General features: G+C 50.8%; 1 protein-coding gene across 2 annotated transcripts in view; it reads left to right on the plus strand.

Annotated features, from left to right (window-relative positions):
- TOM1 (target of myb1 (chicken)) overlaps window positions 1-12,882 on the plus strand; it is a 42,266-nt gene that overhangs the window by 1,931 nt on the left and 27,453 nt on the right. The window lies entirely within an intron of this gene.

The raw sequence follows: 12,882 nt of genomic DNA on the forward strand, positions 1-12,882 counted from the left end.
TAATGGTGCGGCGTTGGCTGTCTGTAGAGAGGATCCCTCCCCCAGTGATGAGGGTATAATAATGATCCCTGCCTCCTTGGGGTTGTTGTTTAGGTTAAACTCGTTCATAAGTGTGAAGGATTTAGTGCATTCCACGTGGCAGATGCTCTCTAAAAGAAGGTGGTAATATTTATTATTGTTACTGAGACACCACCAAGTGAGGGTTCCAAAATCCTGAGAATGGCTGGACAGTTGGTCTCACAGACACTCATTCCTGCCCACCATCTCAGAGAGGACCCACAGGCCATGGCCCGGACACTTCACCGGAATAGTCTGGGTGTGCTTCGTCGCCTGAATAAACCGAGGGAAGTACTGTGAAAGCGTCTCTCTATCTTTTTGATGATTTTTAGCCTTAAGTCCAGACTGGGAAAACTGGATCTTTTAGACAAGACATTCTTTTCATTCTTGCTGTCTTAGAAGTCAAACCTCACTTAAGTCTGTTAACCCAGCTCTGTGTTGAAATCGCCCCCTGCGGCTGTTTGTGGCTCTTTTGAGGTTTTGTAATCAAATGTTTTGAGAGGATGCTGTCAGTAGAGACTTTACACACCAGGAAGCTCCTGGACCTGAGAGGGGCAGCTGCTCTCTCAGGACCCTCACCCACCTGCTACACAAACACACACACACACTGATGAGTCATTGTTTGGAAGCTGAAGAGAAGGCAGCTCATCTCTTGTCTATATTTCTCCAACTGCAGAAACCTCTGCTTTTATCACATGTCAAGTTTGAGACTTCCTACCCACCCACCCCCCAAAAAAGAAAAAAATTCTGGTTCACAGTCAGCCAAATATGCCTGAGGCTTTCTAGAAAAGCTCGTTGGGACTCCAGGCTTGAGGTAGTCAAAGAAAAAAGCTTCTCTTCTTACCCTGAAGGGTTACCTGTCTTGGGCAAGAAATATTCAATCCGAAGAGCATGCTACTAAACTCTTAGTCCCTTAGAGCACAGACCATGTTTTACTGCAGGAACAGTCCTTATCCTGGGGCTCTTCTAATCCAGGGCTATCATCAGAATCCCCTGGAAGACTTGTTAAAGCATCAAAGGCTGGGCCCCACCCCCCCAGAGTTTATGACTGTAGATCTGAGGTGGCCACCAGATTGAAAACCTCCATTCTAGCCCATCCCCTTCATTCTACACTGGAGACTGAGGCCAAGAGAGGGAAGGTGGAAAATAGGACTCACCCAAGACCCCAGTGACGTGGTCAGAAAGCTGAGATTTCAGGGACCCCTCTGAGTCCCTGAAATCTGAACCAAAGCTGAAGAGGCTCTAAAAGTACGATTAAATGAATAATGTCTGCTATTTGAGTTAATACCCTCAGTATTCCTTTTCTTTTCTTCCCCCCACCTCCACTCCCGGGGTGTGGGGGAGCAACAGCCCTGATCAGCTGTAATTACTAATGACCTAGTATGAGCTGCTTGCATTTCTATAAACTGCAGGATTGAAATAATCTCTTCTCGAGCCTGCCAACTTCATCCCCCAGTTGAGCATAGAGCCCTGTCCAGTTGGCAGCGCTGAGCACAGTAGGTCCTGATGGTGTAAATCAGAGCGCAGTGTCTCTCGACTCAGAAAGTTTGCAGTCACCCATCCACACCCCTTTCTGCTTGCTGCTCCCTGTGCCTGGAATGCCTGCTGCCGGTGCCTCCTTCAAAGCTCCAGGCATCATCACCTACTCCATGAGGCCTTCGCTGACCCCTTCAGATCCAGCCATTGTTGTTGTGCCCTCCCATCACCCTAGCTCCTCAGGCTCACTCCCTGTCTGCCTTTGGGCTCTGCTTCCTGGGTGGAATGGTGGTTATGGCAGCATCCATTTCTCAGAGTGGTTGTGAGAGTGAAGTGAGATGCTCTCTGGAGAGGGCCTGGCACATTATCAGTTTGCAGGAAACATCGTCATCATTTTTATTATTTTCACCAATGTCACACTAATAAAGCACTGTGGCATTCTGTTAGTAATTGTGCGTGTGTTTCCCCTGCTGGACTAGGCTTTGTGAGAGCAGATGCTGAATCTGACTGATCCAGACCCTGGGTACTTAGCATCATGCTGACACATGACTGGAGGGAAGAAAGGAAAAAAGGAAAGTAACAGTTTGTGAGCAAACACCAGGTGCCATACTCGCATCGCAGTCCTGTTGTCAAACCCAGGTTTGTGTGCTGGGTGTGCAGTGTGGCCAAACAGACCACAGCGGGAGTTTGGAGCAGAGAAAAGTTTATTGCAAGGGCCCAGGAAAGAGATTGGGCTATGCATGCTCACAAGACCCAAAATCCCACTGGTTTTCAGGGAAGAGTTTCTAAAGGCAAAATTAGGAGGAAGGTGGAACTCCAGGGTTTGTAAATTTCTCCTGATTGGTTGTGGGAGGTAACAAGGTGGGGCTCCAGGAATCTCGGGCATCAGCCTTCTGGTTCCATCCAGTCTGGGGTCTCCCTGCTTGCGCAGACCTGAAGTCACCATCATCCACCTGGGTGGGGCCCCAGCTCCTATAGTAGAACTCAGAGATGTGTATCAGATTGTCAAGTAAATCCCTTGAGAAGGAACTAGGACACTTTTATATTGCTGCACTCTTGTTTCTTGACTGCTTTTCCTTTGTTTCTGGGTTCCCTCCCTCCCCTAATGAGTAACTGAATCTGCCCTTTGGAATTCAGGGAAGATTTAGGAGACAGACGCCTTTTCCGCAAAAACAAGAAATGGGGAACACTGAAAGGCTTTCGTACCCAGAAGGGCCCTGCAGGATACCAGTGGTTTTCAAAGCCCCCTTTTCTTTGATACTCTTCAGTCTTGGGGGCAACAGGTGTGGGACAAGAAAGGGAATAAAGTTTTGAATAAAGAAATTAATATGAACTTGACAGAGGAACTCAGTTTTAGGGGGAGTCGGTTTCAAGCCTACAGGGTTTTGCTATTTTTTCCAATCATCAAAAGTAAATCTGAAGGAAGGTGTCACTTCCCAAGGTTTCCCAGCTTCCTAGAGTCAGGACCCAGACCCAGGTCTCTCTGCCTGCAGAACTGAGGTCCTCTCTTGCACCCTCACCACCCTGCCCCTGGCTGGTCAATACCTGTTTGGAATTTGGAGCAACCCAGCCCTCCAGCAGCCACAGTTATTGTTTGACCCACAGACCAGCTTTTCTGCTTGTGGCGCTTACTGGGCCCTGAATGTTTCCAGGTCACTTGTGCTCAGTCAAGTCAGTCATGTCCAACTCTTTGTAACCTCGTGGACTGTAGCCCACCAGATTCCTGTGTCCATGAGATTTCCAGGCAAAAATATGGGAGAGGGGCGCCATTTCCTCCTCCAGGTCACTACAGAATCCACTGTGAAGTAAAGAATATGCACAACCTAAAAGTTGAGCATTTTGTTTTGTCTGGAGCCCACACTGAGAACTACAGCCCGGGAGGCAGTCTCTCAGATAGCTCTGAGGCACCGTTCCAAAGAGGTCAGGGAGGAGCCAGGAGATATAGGAGTTTTTGCTGGGGGAAGGCAGGTGGAGGGGGATGGGGGGACACACAGTCAGACAGCAAAAGATGACTGCTAATCACAAAAAGCAGACATCACAAATGAATGATTTTAGTGCTTTTCTCTGTGTGGGAAGAGGCAAGAGTCTGGGCGTTTTGAAGTCATTCCTTTGGTGTGCATCTTCACTATCTAGGCCCAGTATACTCTTTTTCTCCATCCTGAACTCTGCTCAGGTGCACTTTGGTGAAGGGAGGGTGCCGCTGTAACCAAAGGCTTGATGGCCACAAGTGCTTTTGTTTACTGAAATGGTGGGTGATGCTTTATCTATCAGGAAAGCTTCCAGTGGGCAGCAGCCTCTGGCTGAAAGGACCCCAGATAGTGAGTACTAGCTGGTGTTGACTCAGCCCTTTTCTTCCAAGGATTTAAAAACCCATCTGAGGTATTTTCTGAGGACAGCCCTGGCTTGCCTTGTTTTAAAAACCCAATTTTCCACCTCCAGCTGTCAGCTCACCCCAGCACTTTGACTGGAGGTGCAGCTGACCCAGGAGAGCCAGCTGCAAACAGCAGAGACTCTAGACACAGGCAGTGCCTGGGGACTACCCCCTAGTCATGGGGCAGGAGGAAAGCTCAGAGCCTAAGACTGAGCCCTGGGGTGGACAGGAGAGGTGAAAGGTCAGGGAGAGCCGCTCTTAGCCCCACAAAGGCCAAGCTAGGGGGCTACCAGAAGGCATCATAGGTGGGAGACAACAGGCATTAGCAGGAAGAGAGCCCCACAGGCCCTCAGGGCTGCCCTTTGGGGAGCAATGAGTGGAAACCAAACCGGACATTCAGGCGTGTTGTCAAGGGAATGCCAGGCTAGGTGGCAGGAGACCTGGGTCCGGCTCACGTTCGCTCCTGACTGTGTCTCATTCCTTCTCACCACTTTCTGTTAGGGGCCATCACTCTCCCTCATTCACAGAGGACTGAACAACTGAGGGGACCGTGAGGACAGGGGAAGGTTGATATTAGAGAGAAGAAAGAAATGGCTGGGTACTGGGGAGGAGTGATGGAACCGATTCCATCACTCCGAGGAGCTCAGTGCCGGCACGGTTCACAGCGGGACTGGGTGCAGTTTGGTAGTGAGCTCCCCACCACTGGAGGTAAGGAGGGGAGGGAGGCTGTAAGCAGGATGTTGCGTGGCTGGCAGGGTAGACTAGACCAGGATTTGCAAACTTTTTCTGTAAAGGGCCAGAGAGTAAATATTTTCAATTTTGTGGGCCGTATGGCTTCTGCTGCAATCTATTGGCCTCTGCCCTCAGAGGACGAAAGCAGACAGACAGTGTCAGTGAAGGGACATGGCTGTGTTCAGACTTCTTTTGTGGACACTGAAATGGGAATTTCATGTAATTTTCATGTTATGAAATAATCTTTGGAATTTCTTTTTCAACCATTTGAAACTGTAGAGACTAAGCTTGTGGGCCATGCAAAAGCAGACTCCTTTTGGCACATGAGTTTATAGTTTGCTGACCTCTTGGCCAGAGGCAGAATGATGGGGGGCATTGTGCTTCAAAATGGGGTCCCAAGATATCCCTGTTAGAGATGCTTGAGAACGCTCCAATTCTGGACCCCCCAAGTCAGAATCTCTACCACTTCCCACTCTTTGCTACGTGGAGCCCTTGCAGCTTGAAGCTCCGATTCCTTGATCTGTAAGTGCTGGCACCAGGTTAGAACCCAAAATTTGTGTCTTAAGGATAACAGGGACTAATATCTAGAAAGGGCTTTGAGTCAGATGGCCGCACGGGGTGTGTTCCTGAGTCAGACCAGGTGGTCCAAATCCTGGTTTATCCATCGTCTGCTTTGTTACCTGAAGCAAGTTACTTAACCTCTCTGTTCTCCAATTTCCTGTCTTAAAATGAGGATAATAATAGCAGGGATCAGTCAGGATTGGGAGGTTCAGCCATGTAGGGGGGTTCTCATATGGTCACGTTGTGAAGCACTTGGCCCAGTGCCCACCAGACAGTAATTGTCCATAATTGTCAGCTGTTGTGATTTTCCCCAGGTGTTATTATCATTGATGGGGCAGAGTCTAAGGTCACCGGGGAGCCAGGGTACCCACCTAGGGCCCTGGTCCCAGCACAGCCTCTATCTGGTCTTGGTGTTACTGGGAATGAGCAGTCGCAGGCTGGGTGGCAGCCACAGTCACAGACAGGTCAGGTTTCAGGCTGTGGGGTGGAGCCGGTTTTCACTTGGGAATTAAAGCCTTTGCCTGACTGTACAGATGGAACTGGTAAATAGGTTTTGCTTCCTCCCTGAGCTCAAAGAAATAAGAGTAAAGTCCCACATTTCTGCCCTTCTGGTTTCAGAAAAAAACAAAAACCCTCAGTCTTCTAATTAGCCTGGGGCCATCACTCCGTGGAAAGCCGGAGGATTCAGGACGAGTTAACTCTTTACCTCCTTATCACGGAAGTCTCTGCCAAAGCTGGCTCTCTCCAGACTTCTGCCCTTGTGTCCCACCTTTAGTTGTATTTTCATAGTGTCTTCCTTTTGTTCACTTACCTTTTTAAAGTTGGCCTTATCCTGTGTAATTACATCCTGAAGTCATGACTTTGACAAGCTGCTCGACATTAAATAGGCAACTCTAAAAATGTCTTTATGTTTGCTCATGAGCCCACCTGATCCCAGGTTTGCTCGTGATCCCAGATGGCACATTTCAGCCACTCAGAGGTAAGCAGTCTGAATAGGCTCAGAACATAGACCCTGCATCAGAAGATTTGGGTTCAAGTACCAGCTCCTCCCCTCCCCAGCCATGTCCCCAGGCAAGTGACAGAACCTCCAAGGGGATTGTGCTTCCATGGACATGGAAGACTTGAGAACTGGTAGAGACCCCAGAGTGCCATGAAGAGCCAAGCAGCTATGCAGGACCCACGGGAGGAATTGGGCTTTACACCTGTGGGGAAAGCAGGAAAGGGAAGGAGGGAATCAGGAGGGAGGAGCCAGCCAGGTTACAGAGATTGAGACCAGGAGAACGAAGGACAGGCAGAGATGTCCTCTCTTCACCTGGAGCTTGAATACACTGATGCAGGATAAACCCTGGGTTGGTTCCCTTCGTGTGTCAATTTTGGCCAGGTCACGGTACCCAGATATTTGTTGTTGTTGTTTAGTCGCTAAGTTGTGTCAACTCTTTTGCAACCCCATGGACTGTATAGCCCACTAGGCTCCTCTGTTCAGGTGATTCTGCAAGCAAGAATACTGGAGTGGGTTGCCATGCCCTCTTCCAGGGCATCTTCCCAACCCAGGGATCAAACCTGCATCTCCTGCACTGGCTGAGCCACCAGGAAAGCCCACACAGATATTTAGCCAAACATTAATCTAGATGTTTCTGTGAAAGTATTTTTTTAGATGAAATTAACATTTAAGTCCATCTTTGAGAAGAGCATATTACCCTCTATAATGTGAATGGGCCTCATCTGACCAGTTGCATAGAAGAAAGACTGGCCTCCCCAGAAGATGGGATGCTGCCAGTAGATGACCTCTGTACTTGAACTGCATCTGTCTCCTGCTTGTCTGTCCTGCAGATTTTGAAAGGTTCCATGCTGTAAAGAGCAAAATTGCATAGGAACCTGGAACATTAGGTCCATGAGTCCAAATTGGAAGTGGTCAAACAGGAGATGACAAGAATGAACATCGACATTCTAGGAATCAGCGAACTAAGATGGATTGGAATGGGTGAAGCAGAGACATTACTTTGTCAACAAAGGTCCGTCTAGTCAAGGCTATGGTGTTTCCAGTAGTCATGTATGGATGTGAGAGTTGGACTATAAAGAAAGCTGAGTGCTGAAAAATTGATACTTTTGAACTGTGGTATCGGAGAAGACTCTTGAGGGTCCCTTGGACTGCAAGGAGATCCGATCAGTCCTGGGTGTTCATTGATAGGACTGATGTTGAAGCTGAAACTCCAGTACTTTGGTCACCTGATGCGAAGAGCTGACTCATTTGAAAAGACACTGATGCTGGGAAAGATTGAGGGCAGGAGGAGAAGGGGATGACAGAGGATGAGATGGTTGGATGGCATCACCGACTCAATGGACATGGGTTTGGGTGGACTCTGGGAGTTGGCGATGGACAGGGAGGCCTGGCGTGCTGCGGTTCACGGGGTCGCAAAGAGTCAGACACGACTAAGCGACTGAACTGATACTGAAGCCTCCACAATAGCACAAGAAATCCCTTAAATCTCTCTATGGATAGATAGGTACATAAATAATAATGTAAATGCCTACATACGTCATACATACATCTTTTGCATTCATGAGTTGGGGGAAGAAAAAAAGAATGTCATATATGCCTTGGCCAGTCCCTTCAAACCTCTGCTTTCACAGTTTTGCTCCTTCTTACCTGGATAGTTTTTCAAAAGCCTTCTTTCAGCAAACTGGAATTTTCTTCAGTTAGGTACTATAGTTAGCTGTATCAACTTTAAAATTGTGGGTTGCCAAAGTTATGCCTTCGGTGAGGTATTTTCGAGTTCCTCTTGTGGCGTGTGGTTACAAAATGGCAGGGGAGAGGCAGCCAGGGTTTTGGGGAAGGATGGCTCAGCAACTCAGGAGAATGATGGAACTTTCCATGCTGAGTCTGGAAAGAGCTGTTCACTGGAAAGTGGGCTTCAGGACAGTTTGCTGGCTGGGGGAAAAAAAGAATGGCTTCTGCATGTATGTGATTTAAAAAGCTATTTTTTGGGGATGCTTGAAATTTTCAAGCAATGATTTGGGGATTGATATTTCTAGTTGGTAACGTTTGTTTGGGGGCTGGCTGTTGTGCTGGGTGGGACGTGGAGCACATGAAGTGTCTTCTCTCATTTCCTCCTCACATAACCCTGAGGGTCGGTGCTTTAGTTATCCTTTCCTCTATTCTGCAGGAGGGGAACTCGGCACAGAGAGGTTAAGGAATTCACTCAGGTCACACAGTCAGCGAGTGCTCCTGTCAGGACTTGAACTGGGGTTTGTCTGTGTCCAGATCCCACTCTCCTAACTTTGCCACCTGATTGCTTCCCCTTAGAATTGACAGGGACCCGGCAGGTTTCCTTTACAGTGGAAATGTGTGGGTCCAGAATGCGTGTAGTTTGAGTTTGTTCGTATTCTTCTTTCTGCATTTCTGCACCCACGCACCCCCAGCCTTTAGCGCGTAGGTTTCCTCCTCCTGCTGGACTGCACGTGACAGAGCACGGTTAGCACCTGCCAGCACTGCCTCTGTTATCAGGGCAGGAAAACCTTCGCTGGGAGCCGCCAGAAAGTTCCACTAATGTCAGAGGCCAGCACTGGGTCACAGGGCCTCTTCTGACTGCAAGGGAGATTAGAACACCTAAACAGAGTACAGCAGTGGAGAGTGTCTTTCACAGCAACAGACTCTGTGGGGGTCAGGTCCATACGGTGGAGTGAGTAAACATCTCATGTAGTCCTGGGGTGAGTTAACACGGATACCGCCTCCCATGTGGACAGGTACGTGAGTTCCCACGCTGCGTTTCCAGGAGGACAGCACAGCTGGCCAGTGTCCCAAGGGGATGATGGGAATGGCGAAGGCCCTGGAGGTCACATCCAGAATGGGGTGGTCACAGGAACTGAGGATGTAGCGCGGAGGTCAGATTAAAGGGGGACATGGTACTTTTTAGGGCTTCCCAGGTGGCACTAGTGGTAAAGAACCTACCTGTCAAGGCTGGAGACATAAGAGACACAGGTTCAATCTCTGGGTCAGGAAGATCCCCTGAAGGAGGCATGGCAACCCACTCCAGTATCCTTGCGTGGAGAATCCCATGGACAGAGGAGTCTGGCGGGCTACAGTCCATGGGGTCACAAAGAGTCTAACACAACTGAAGTGACTGAGCACACACGCAAGGTAGTTTTTAAAAATATTCATAGGACTCGGACTTCCTGGCAGTCCAGTGGTTAAGACTCCACACTTCCAATGCCGGGGGCAGAGAACTAAGATCCTACATGCCACGTGGCATGGGCAAAAAAGTTAAAAAAAAAAAAAATTAAAAGTTCATAGGACTGCCAAGTGGAAGGAAGATTAGGATTTCTACACAGCCGCTACTAAAGGGTCTACGAGGGCCAAAGGGTGGGAGTAGTTTATTTAAATTAAAGTGCTCTAAGGGCTTATTGTCCTGTGAATATGGCCTCATCCTTCATTCAGTCATTCATCAAACACGTCCTGCAGGTTTTTCACAGGCCTGGTCATCCGGTCTGGTGTAGAGAATTCCATGACTCACAATCTCCACCCTGGAGCTCACAGCTTAATGGAAGAGACGGAGGAACAAAGCAGTAAATACTGCAAAGTTACTGTGACACTAAGCAGAGCTTGTAGTTTTGTCTGCGCAGAGTCCTGTTGGCCTAGCACAGGGGGCAAGGCCCTCTGGGGGTCCAGGCAGGCCCCATAGGAAGCAGGGCCCAGGCAGAAGTCCCAGGCAGTGGGAGGAGGAAGCGGGGAGAAGACCAGGCTCCACACCACATCCCGCCACCAAGCTTTGGAGTACCGTGGCTGCAAGTGACAGACAGATACCCAGCCAACACAGCTGAGCCGGCCCCACATGCTGGGCTTACCTGGCAAAAAGTCGGAAGGTGGGAGGTTTCAGGGTTGGTCTGACAGCTCAGAGATGTCTTTCAACACCCAGACTCTTGGTCCTGGACGTGCCGGCTTTGTCTCCTGAGTGTGTCCCCCCTCAGCCTGAGCTCCAGGCACCATGCTCCTGTGCTGGCTCCCAGAAGTGAAGGAAGGAATGAGCGAGACAAAGCTCTCCCCTCCCCAGTGCAGCCCCGCAGACACCCCATGCTCCCCAGGGATCAGGACTGGGTGGCTTGCCCACTCCTGGACTGGGCACTGCCAGTGGGTAGCGGGGTTGTTGTTTTGGGTGGGGACGAGGGAGGAGTTGCTAGGGGGCAGGCTAGGGGTGTCCATGCCTGATTCCTTCTGTCCTGCTCCGAGGACTGGTCTTCCAAGCCGTTGGCATCACTGCCCTTCTCCTCTGGCTGCCTTGCTCCCTCCAGGACCCTCAGCCCACCTCTGGCTCCTGGATCTTTCCTGGTCTCAGAACAGCCTTGTCTCCCTCCTTCGGGCCCTTCAGACTGACCCTCAAGCTCCTTGTCGCTCCTCTTCTCCTCTTCACCCCTGAGGTTTCATCTTGGAGTCTTTGCAAGACTCTCATGCTCTTCCTCTCCCAGGAATGTCCCTCCTCATCTCCTCCAGCCCAGCAGCTCATGTCCTGTGCTCAGCCCAGAAGGTACCTCCTCACTGGAACCTTCCCGGTTCTTCCCGTAGGTGCTGACCCCTCCCCACGGCTCCCCGGTGCCCTGGACTGACCCCAGTCACATCACTTGTCCTTTTCCTCTAAACACATCTCTCCAGCTGTTTTCACTGACTGCTGTTGGGCCTCCCCAAGGGCAGGGATTCTGTTCATCTTTGCCCCTCTGGCACCTGGTGCAGGACTGGACAAACAGGAGCCGCTCAGAGTGTGTCGTGGGAGGGAGAAGAGAAGGGCAGGAAGAGGGCACCTGGGAGGCAGTGGAGAGGTGGGCAGAGGGGGCAAAGGGGCGCTGGGCCAGCGATGGAGGCAGACGTGGGTGGGGAGAGGGGCAGGGATCAGAGGGAGGGGTGGGTACAGTGAATTCCAAACAGCATATCATTTCACTCATAAATATTTCTGTGTCTTTTAAGGGTATGGAACAGGAATTGTAGTTAGAAACAAATGAGCCATAGTCACAGTACCATTACACATCTTTAAAAAAATTATGCTGATGTGTTTTTTAAATCCTGAAAACAGTAAAGACTAGAAGGGAAATCTCAAGGGTTCACCATGGCTCCTTTGAGCGATATGAGTAGGTGGCCTTGAACACTGGAAAGGTGACAGTTCCTGAAGATCAGGTGGCCTGTGGGCACCCTCACAGGGGATCTGGTCATAGGAGGAGGATCTGGAAAGAGCCCGTGGGAGCTCTGGGTCGAGCTGGCGCCTCATGTCACTGCTTGCTTGATCATGGTCAGCTACCTCACCTTCTATCCCAGGTCGGTGAGCCCTGCCCCAGGCGTGGTCACGGTCAAGGTGGGACTTGAGCTGTCGGCCTCGCCCTTTAAGACACTTCATTACTGTTTGCAAACCATATTTCATTGAATCTAGAAAGAAAAATCTACCAAGTTCTGATAAGTCGTTATTTGTAAGCCACATCCTAGCAGCAGAGGGGCTCAAGAGTGGACAAGGGAGCTTAGGTCAGTGAAGCATGAGGAGTCTTCCCCGGGACAGAGTGGGGACGGGTGCTCAGCAGCGAGGTGCCCTGGAGCCTCGGCTGGTCCTTCCACAAACATTGGCTGAACCTCTACTCTCTGTCCCACCAGAGGTGGGCCCGGAGAGACAGAGATGTCTCCAGAGCTCGGCATCCAGCTGAGGCAGGCGGGAGCAGAACAGAGGGGGAGCTCACAGGTCCAGACCCCCCTAGACCGGCTCTGCATCCCCACTCTCCACTTCCGGGTGTGGGTGTAAGCTGTCCCCGCATGTGATATGGGCTGTAGGGTGGTGACAGGAGAGGAGGGTCCCAGGCTGACGGGCAGGGAAGGCCGGTCATCTGGTTGCTGTTGTCCACAGCGTCAGTGCGGAGGGGCAGGATGAGCCTGGCACGGTTCACCTGGCTGGAGGTACGCTGCGGAGCTAACACTGGGGTAGGGCCTTACAGGTCCTCCCATTGGCACATCTGAATCGCACACCCCTGTGCTTGTCTCAGCACCTGCTCTTTTCTATCCAGGGGTTTTTCCCTTCTGTGATGCCATGGTGGCTGCCCACCAGGCTGCAGACTTCCTGAAGGCAGGACCTGGCCAGCTCTGCTCACCAGTGTCTCCCGGGGCCTGGATGACACGTGTTCAGTATGTTTGAGAGGCACGCAGCCTAGTAGCTAAGAAACTCTTGGGGTTCGAACCTCTGCTCTGCAACACGCACACTGTATGACCATGGCAAGCCACTGGCTTCTCTGCTCCTCAGTGTCTCCGCCCTCTGCCTTAGGGGCTGTGGTGAGCGCAGTGGGGCTGACGAGAAGTGCAGGGCCCAGGGCTTGGTTGTGCTGAGAAGCCGACAAGTGTTGGTGGTGAGGGCTGAGGTCTGACCGTCACCTGTGACCTGGTGCCTGCCTGGAGGGGAGCCAGGCGCCCCAAGCAGAAGCCCTGATGCATGAAAGAACAAGGGCAGCTGAGGGACGGAGGAGACCACAGCAGATTGTGGCCAGGCTCAGCCTCAGATGTCCCTCTCAGCCCGTAAAGAGATCTGGTTTTTGATCCTCGGGCAGTGGGGTATCATAGACAATATTTATACAGAGAAGAGCACTGGTTGGATTTATGCTGGGAGAGGAGAGTGTGAAGGTGATGGTACAGGGCTAGGTGGGAGACAGGCCCGGACCCAGAGCGGCGC

Source organism: Bison bison, unplaced genomic scaffold (assembly GCF_000754665.1).
Source record: "Bison bison bison isolate TAMUID 2011002044 unplaced genomic scaffold, Bison_UMD1.0 scf7180017864457, whole genome shotgun sequence".
NCBI lineage: Eukaryota > Metazoa > Chordata > Mammalia > Artiodactyla > Bovidae > Bison > Bison bison.